At 50.4% G+C, this 8649-nt stretch overlaps 1 long non-coding RNA gene across 1 annotated transcript; it reads left to right on the top strand.

The window, feature by feature from the left end:
* The first annotated feature begins 381 nt into the window (after positions 1-381).
* LOC141983806 (uncharacterized) lies at positions 382-8381 on the top strand. The gene is made up of 5 exons (XR_012638517.1): positions 382-563; positions 3088-3203; positions 4368-4550; positions 7808-7894; positions 8097-8381. It is a non-coding gene; the product is annotated as an uncharacterized LOC141983806 (long non-coding RNA).
* Positions 8382-8649: the final 268 nt, after the last annotated feature.

Below are 8649 nucleotides of genomic sequence, written 5' to 3'. Positions count from 1 at the left end.
CAAAACAATTTGGTTTGTTTATCAACAATGATAAGACAAAATATGTGGTTATCAGCGTCCCAAAAGCAGTAATCAGAGTAGACAGAGAAACACTAGAAGTAGTAAATAAGTGTACCTGTCTAGGGAGTCAGATGTGCAATGATGGTGACACCATGCTAGATGGTAAACAATGGTACCGGGGGTTGGTGGGGCTGGCAGGCTCCCTACCTGGCTCCGCGCCTCCCTGGCAGCGGCAACATCCCCCTCCCTCAGTTCCTAGATGGAGGCATGGCCAGGCAGCTCTGTGCACTGCCTCCACCAAGAGCGCCGACTCCGCAGCTCCCATTGGCTGGTGACAGGTCTTCTTATTTGTACTAATTTCGCTTTTCTGTTTTCCTTTTGCCAGCAACATTTGTTGTTTTGGGATATTGTGACCATTTATGAACTTCCACTTACTTCTCACGATTGAATTTACAAATTAAAGTAAATTTATAGGCCCAAGTATTATAAACAAAACCCACTTTCATATCCCTTCTCCACATCAGGCAGAGGCAGGAAGTGAACCAGGAGCTCCCTCATCCCCGGTAAGTGCCCTAACAACTGAGCTAAAGGTTATAAGGAACTCATCCCTCCTCCTTCTCCCTGCCCCCAAGTCATCTTATGGGGAGTTAACATGTTCTGAGCACATGTACTGGATTGGATATGCCTAGTTTGGGGGTCCCACAAGGGCCTGGGTATAGTTAAGCCCCTTCATTTTCAGTTTAAACCGATTTTTAGCCCACTTTTGTATCATTCAAATATATAAAAAATAACTTGTTTTATTAGGAAAATACAATACATTGTATGAGCTTATGTATTATGATACTACATTAGTCCGTGTGTATATGCAAAGCTGCCTGTTGAAGTAAGGCTATGTATTAGTCTACAAAATACACACAACAAACAAACAGGCACGCACCCAAGCTCTGAAGTGCGTGCGTATCTGAACGTACTGATGAATCTCACACCCACCACGTACACATTTCAAGCTCTTAGCAGATAACAATTTAAAGATTTGATACAATAAAATGGGAAGAAAATGAAGATCTGTATCAGAATACATTTCAGAACACAAGTATTTAAAAGTTTAAAAAAAAAAAAAATAAAAAGGATGAAGTTGAGTGTGTGCGCTGCAAATGGCGTGGCCCAATTATTAAATGTAAATATTTATAGGCTAATAGTTCTAAGTCTACAACAGTAAACTGTTTATTCAAATGAAAAGTTTTATTTGGGGATTAGAGATGTATTGTTTTATTAAACTCAGAGGTGGCATTGTGTTTTGAGTTCTATTTTAGTTCTGCAGCAAACCACATTGATGAATGGAATTCAAAGCATTAATCTACTGCAGGGATTCTCAAACTTCACAGCACCGCAACCTCCTTCTGACAATAAAAATTACTACATGATCCCAGGAAGGTGGACTGGGGCCCAACAGAGCCCCACCGCCCCAGACAGGAGCGGGAGCCAAAGTCCAAGGCCAAGGGCTTCACCCCGGGCGGAGGGCCTGTAACTTGAGTCCTGCCACCCAGGGCTGAAGCCCGAGCCCCACTCCCCAGGGCTGAAGTCTTTGGGCTTCATCCCTGGGTGGTGGGCTCGGGTTTCGGCCCCAGGAGGCAGGGCTTGGGCTTTGGACCAAGGCCCCAGCAAGTCTAAACACCAGCCCTGGCAACCCCATTAAAATGGAGTCGCACCCCACTTTGGGGTTCCGACCCACAGTTTGAGAACCGTTGATCTACTGAATACTTTTTGAACCATCTTTCCATCCAGCAAAATAAACCCCAATATTGACCTAGAAAAATTATTAATAGTTTTTGCGCTGATTTTCACCTGTTTTTGTTGTTGAGGCAATAAAAACACTGATAAATTCCCGGGAAAAATTAAAATAAAATAAAAACTGAAAATGAAGGGCCCTAGGTGTAATACAGGCACAAGCTGCTGGGTGGGGTGAGGACTGAGTTGACTGTATTCATGCCCATCTGCCAAAACATAGGTATCTAGAGGATTTTAACGGCCGAAAGTTAGGCACCTGCAGGGTTAAACAGCAACCGAGGAGAGTTTTTGTGAATGCCTACATTGTCTAAATGTTGAACTGAGGTGCCTAACTGTCACTTTAAGGACCTAAATCCCTTTGTGAATCCAGCTGTCCCAGTCTTTTGCTTTAACCACAAGATTATCCTTCCTCTCTAGACAATCAGTTGAATTGCAAGACAGACTATACTGCAGCACCCAGCATTTACAAAGTCCACATGCTAGCAGCACTGTTAGTTAAGAAAGACACAAAAGAAGAAATTGAAGCAAATACAAATAGCTTAGTCAAGTCAACCACAGCTGCAACAATGAGAAGCCCATCTGCCACCTTGATCTATTCCTTGAAAAAAAACAGACAGCGCGCGCTGTCCCCCTGGGGCGGGCAGGGGGCTCCAGCTGTGAACACCGCATGGCTGTCAGTGCCCCACACTCAGCTGTCAGTGCCCCATAATGCCCCACTTCAGTCAGTGCAAACACTCCTGGTGAGGACGTGCACCGCCAGCAGAAGGAGGGTAATGTGGATACCAGCTGAATTACTGTGGTGGCTGTAGGTCGACCTAAACTAAGTCAACCCAATTTTAGTGTAGACAAGCCCTGAGAGATCATGTATTTTTGTGTCCCATCTTTACCTAACCTGACACAGCCCTCTGCCCTACATTGTTGCAATTGTTGGAAGCTACCCTAGAGAAAAGACAGTTATCTTTTCCGTAACTGGTGTACTTCGAGATGTGTTGCTCATTTCTATTCCACAATAGGTGTACGTGCTCGCCACGTGCATCGGTGCCGGAAGTTTTTCCCCTAGCAGTACCCGTAGGGGGAGCACCCCAGCGACCCCTGGAGTGGCGCCTCCATGGCGCAGTATAAGGGGAGCTGCATGCTCCCCCCCCACCCTCAGTTCCTTCTTGCCAGACAACTCCAACAGAGGGGAAGGAGGGCAGGATGTGGAATAGACATGAGCAACACATCTCGAAGAACACTAGTTACGGAAAAGGTAACTGTCTTTTCTTCTTCAAGTGATTGCTTATGTGTACTCCACAATAGGTGATTCCAAGCTGTATTTCTTGGAGGTGGGAGGAATTCACAGATCCCCAGGATGGAGTACGGCCCTGCCGAACCCGGCGTCATCCCTGGTTTGGGAGACAATCACCTAGTGCGAGGTAAACTTGTGAACCGATGACCAAGTGGCAGCCCTACAAATATCCTGGATAGGGACATGGGCCACAAAGGCAGCTGACGAGGCCTGGTCCCGAGTCAAGTGTTCCTTTACAATTGGTGGTGGGGGAACACCCGCCAGATCATAACAGGTGTGAATGTACAAGGTGATCCAATGGGAGAGGAGCTGGGTGGAAATGGACCGACCCCACATGCGTTCAGCTGAGGCAACAAACAGTTGTGAGGACTTCCTGAATGGCTTAGTCTGTTCCAGGTAGAAGGCAGCGCCCTACGCACGTCGAGCGTGTGGAAGTGGAGTTCCTCACTGGACATGTGCGGCTTGGGGCAGAGGACAGGCAGGAAAATGTTCTGGCCCAAGTGATAGGTGGAGACCACCTTAGGGAGGAACGTGGGGTGTGGGCGGAGCTGAACCATATCCTTTTGAAAAACCATGTATGAGGGTTCGGAGGTCAGAGCCCTGAGCTCCTAGACCCGCCTGGCCGACGTGATAGCAACCAGGAAGGCCACCTTCCATGAGAGGTGAGGCCAGGAGCACCTGGCCAGAGGTTCAAACGGGGGCCCCGAGAGACGGGATAACACCAAGTTCAGGTCCCATGGTGGGACAGGGGGCCTAGCATATGGAAAAAGATGGTCCAATCCGTTAAGGAATCGTCCAGTCATAGCATGGGAAAACACCGTGTGTCCCTGCACCAGCAGATGGAAGGCCAATATGGCCGCCAGGTACACCTTGACTGATGAGGGCACCAGGCCTTGGGCTCTAAGGTGAAGGAGGTAATCCAGGATAAGCTGGATCGGGGTGGCCACCGGGGAAACACCCTGCTTGGTGGCCCATCTGGAGAACCGGGACCACTTCGCCAAGTAGGCGAAGCATGTGGAGGGCCGCCTACTTTCCAGGAGGACACGCTGGACCCCCTCCGAACACGTCCGCTCCTCCCCGCCTTGCCATTGAGCAGCTACACCGTGAGGTGAAGAGCCACTAGGTTGGGATGGAGGAGGTGGCCCTGGTCCTGGGAGAGCAGGTCCAGGTGGAGCAGCAATGGCTGCGGCGGAGCCACTGCCAGGTCCATGAGGGTCCCATACCAATGCTGCCAGGGCCGTGCTGGGACAATCAGGAGGACCCGTACCTTGTCCATTTTTACTTTCTCCAGGACCCTGCTGATGAGAGGGAACGGGGAGAAGGCATAGAGAAACTGGTCTGACCAGGACAGGAGGAAGGCATCGGAGATAGCACCCCTTCCCAGACCCCCCCTGGAGCAGAACCAGAGGCAGCGCCAGTTCTGTCTCGTCGCAAACAGGTCCACCTGGGCAGTTCCCCACACTTGGAAGAGCTGGTGAGCCACTTCTGGGTGGAGACACCACTCGTGCTGGGAGAAGTCCCTGCTCAAGCAATCTGCCCTCGTGTTGCGGGCGCCCGGCAGGTGGAAGGCCCTCAGGGAGATGTCATAGAATCATAGAATCATAGAATATCAGGGTTGGAAGGGACCTCAGGAGGTCATCTAGTCCAACCCCCTGCTCAAAGCAGGACCAATTCCCAGTTAAATCATCCCAGCCAGGGCTTTGTCAAGCCTGACCTTAAAAACCTCTAAGGAAGGAGATTCTACCACCTTCCTAGGTAACGCATTCCAGTGTTTCACCACCCTCTTAGTGAAAAAGTTTTTCCTAATATCCAATCTAAACCTCCCCCATTGCAACTTGAGACCATTACTCCTCGTTCTGTCATCTGCTACCATTGAGAACAGTCTAGAGCCATCCTCTTTGGAACCCCCTTTCAGGTAGTTGAAAGCAGCTATCAAATCCCCCCTCATTCTTCTCTTCTGCAGACTAAACAATCCCAGCTCCCTCAGCCTCTCTTCATAAGTCATGTGCTCTAGACCCCTAATCATTTTTGTTGCCCTTCGCTGGACTCTCTCCAATTTATCCACATCCTTCTTGTAGTGTGGGGCCCAAAACTGGACACAGTACTCCAGATGAGGCCTCACCAGTGTCGAATAGAGGGGAACGATCACATCCCTCGATCTGCTCGCTATGCCCCTACTTATACATCCCAAAATGCCATTGGCCTTCTTGGCAACAAGGGCACACTGTTGACTCATATCCAGCTTCTCGTCCACTGTCACCCCTAGGTCCTTTTCCGCAGAACTGCTGCCTAGCCATTCGGTCCCTAGTCTGTAGCGATGCATTGGATTCTTCCATCCTAAGTGCAGGACCCTGCACTTATCCTTATTGAACCTCATCAGATTTCTTTTGGCCCAATCCTCCAATTTGTCTAGGTCCTTCTGTATCCTATCCCTCCCCTCCAGCGTATCTACCACTCCTCCCAGTTTAGTATCATCTGCAAATTTGCTGAGAGTGCAATCCACACCATCCTCCAGATCATTTATGAAGATATTGAACAAAACCGGCCCCAGGACCGACCCCTGGGGCACTCCACTTGACACCGGCTGCCAACTAGACATGGAGCCATTGATCACTACCCGTTGAGCCCGACAATCTAGCCAGCTTTCTACCCACCTTATAGTGCATTCATCTAGCCCATACTTCCTTAACTTGCTGACAAGAATACTGTGGGAGACCGTGTCAAAAGCTTTGCTAAAGTCAAGAAACAATACATCCACTGCTTTCCCTTCATCCACAGAACCAGTAATCTCATCATAAAAGGCGATTAGATTAGTCAGGCATGACCTTCCCTTGGTGAATCCATGCTGACTGTTCCTGATCACTTTCCTCTCATGTAAGTGTTTCAGGATTGATTCCTTGAGGACCTGCTCCATGATTTTTCCAGGGACTGAGGTGAGGCTGACTGGCCTGTAGTTCCCAGGATCCTCCTTCTTCCCTTTTTTAAAGATTGGCACTACATTAGCCTTTTTCCAGTCATCCGGGACTTCCCCCGTTCGCCACGAGTTTTCAAAGATAATGGCCAAGGGCTCTGCAATCACAGCCGCCAATTCCTTCAGCACTCTCGGATGCAACTCGTCCGGCCCCATGGACTTGTGCACGTCCAGCTTTTCTAAATAGTCCCTAACCACCTCTATCTCCACAGAGGGCTGGCCATCTCTTCCCCATTCTGTGATGCCCAGCGCAGCAGTCTGGGAGCTGACCTTGTTAGTGAAAACAGAGGCAAAAAAAGCATTGAGTACATTAGCTTTTTCCACATCCTCTGTCACTAGGTTGCCTCCCTCATTCAGTAAGGGGCCCACACTTTCCTTGGCTTTCTTCTTGTTGCCAACATACCTGAAGAAACCCTTCTTGTTACTCTTGACATCTCTTGCTAGCTGCAGCTCCAGGTGCGATTTGGCCCTCCTGATATCTTTCCTACATGCCCGAGCAATATTTTTATACTCTTCCCTGGTCATATGTCCAACCTTCCACTTCTTGTAAGCTTCTTTTTTATGTTTAAGATCCGCTAGGATTTCACCATTAAGCCAAGCTGGTCGCTTGCCATGTTTACTATTCTTTCGACTCATCGGGATGGTTTGTCCCTGTAACCTCAACAGGGATTCCTTGAAATACAGCCAGCTCTCCTGGACTCCCTTCCCCTTCATGTTAGTCCCCCAGGGGATCCTGGCCATCTGTTCCCTGAGGGAGTCGAAGTCTGCTTTCCTGAAGTCCAGGGTCTGTATCCTGCTGCTTACCTTTCTTCCCTGCGTCAGGATCCTGAACTCAACCAACTCATGGTCACTGCCTCCCAGATTCCCATTCACTTTTGCTTCCCCCACTAATTCTACCCGGTTTGTGAGCAGCAGGTCAAGAAAAGCGCCCCCCCTAGTTGGCTCCCCTAGCACTTGCGCCAGGAAATTGTCCCCTACGCTTTCCAAAAACTTCCTGGATTGTCTATGCACCGCTGTATTGCTCTCCCAGCAGATATCAGGAAGATTAAAGTCACCCATGAGAATCACCCATGAGAATAGTCATGGGCTATGCAGAAGTCCCACAGTCTGAGGGCTTTGCGGCAGAGGGTGGAGGATCGGGTCCCACCTTGTCTGTTGATATAGAACATCGAGGCCATATTGTCTGTGAGGACCCTGACCACCTTGCCCTGTAAGTGCGAGCGGAAGGCCACGCACGCCAGACGCCCCGCCCTGAGTTCCTTGACATTTATCTGTAGGGATAGCTCTGAGGCCGACCACAGCCCTTGCATCTGAACGGTCCCCACATGGGCCCCCCAACCCAGGTCCAACACATCGGACACCAGCTCCAACAACAGGGCCCTGTCCCAGAAAGGGACCCCTTGGAGCATGTTGCTTGGGGTTGACCACCACCGAAGGGAGACGATCACCAGGTCGGGCACAGTGAGGACCTTGTCCATCCTGTCCCGGGAGAACTCCAAGGCCAGCCAAAGCTGGAGGGGCCTCATTTGAAGCCTGTTGTGGTGGACCACATACGTGCATGCTGACATGTGACCCAGGAGCTAGAGGCACGCTCTGGCCGTTGTCACAGGGAACTTTGTGACTGTGTCGATGAGCCCCTTTAGGGTCTCAAATCTGTCCGGTGGGAGGGAGGCCATGGCTGATGAGGCATCCAGGAGTGCCCCAATAAACTCTATGTGCTGGACCAGGACTAACATGGACTTGGTATCATTTACTAACAGGCCCAAGGCAGTGCATGTGGACAGTAGAAGTATCACGTGATCCTGCACCTGCTACCGGGAGCTGCCCTTGACCAGCCAATCGTCCAGGTAGGGAAAGATCTGGACCCCTCTTATAGTCTCCCGACTTCTTATAGGCAGCCTCGTATTTAGGCTGGGCAGCTGGAGCAGGGGCCTGCTGCAGCTTAAACTTAGTTTTAGCCGGAGCCAGAACATAAAGACCCAGGGTCTGCAGGGTCGTGCGGGAGTCCTTTCTGCCATGCAGCTTTGTATCCTTTTGTTCCGCAAACAGAGCCTTGCTGTCAAACGGGAGATCCTGCATGACCAACTGCACCTCACTGGACAGCCCAGACAACAGGAGCCACGACACCACTCATGGACACCGCTGAGGCCATGGATCGAGCTGCCATGTCCGCCGCATCTGACACTGCTTGCAGGGACGCACTGGCAGCAGCTGCATCCTCCTCCACCAGCTCCTTGAACTCTTTTTTAGAATCCTCGAATTTGGGCAGCGAACCCCACAAGTTGAATTTGTATCTGCCCAGGAGAGCCTGGTGGTTTGCCACCCGCAACTGGAAACTCGAGAATGAATAAACCTTTCTGCCAAAAGAGTCCAGTCTCCTTGAGTCTTTATTTTTTGGAGTAGGGGCTGGTTGGCCCTGCTGCTCCCTGTGGTTGACCGACTCAACCACCAGGGAGTTGGGCGCCAGGTGGGTGTAGAGGTACTCATGCCCCTTGGCGGGTACAAAGTACTTGCATTCCACCTTCTTCAAGATGGAGGCCAAGGAAGCCGGCGTTTGCCACAGGGCATTTGAAATCCTTGCCACCCCCTCATGGAGAGGCAA

This window comes from Natator depressus, chromosome 3 (assembly GCF_965152275.1).
Source record: "Natator depressus isolate rNatDep1 chromosome 3, rNatDep2.hap1, whole genome shotgun sequence".
In the NCBI taxonomy this organism is placed as follows: Eukaryota; Metazoa; Chordata; order Testudines; family Cheloniidae; genus Natator; species Natator depressus.
This window is presented reverse-complemented; position numbering and strand designations above follow the sequence as displayed.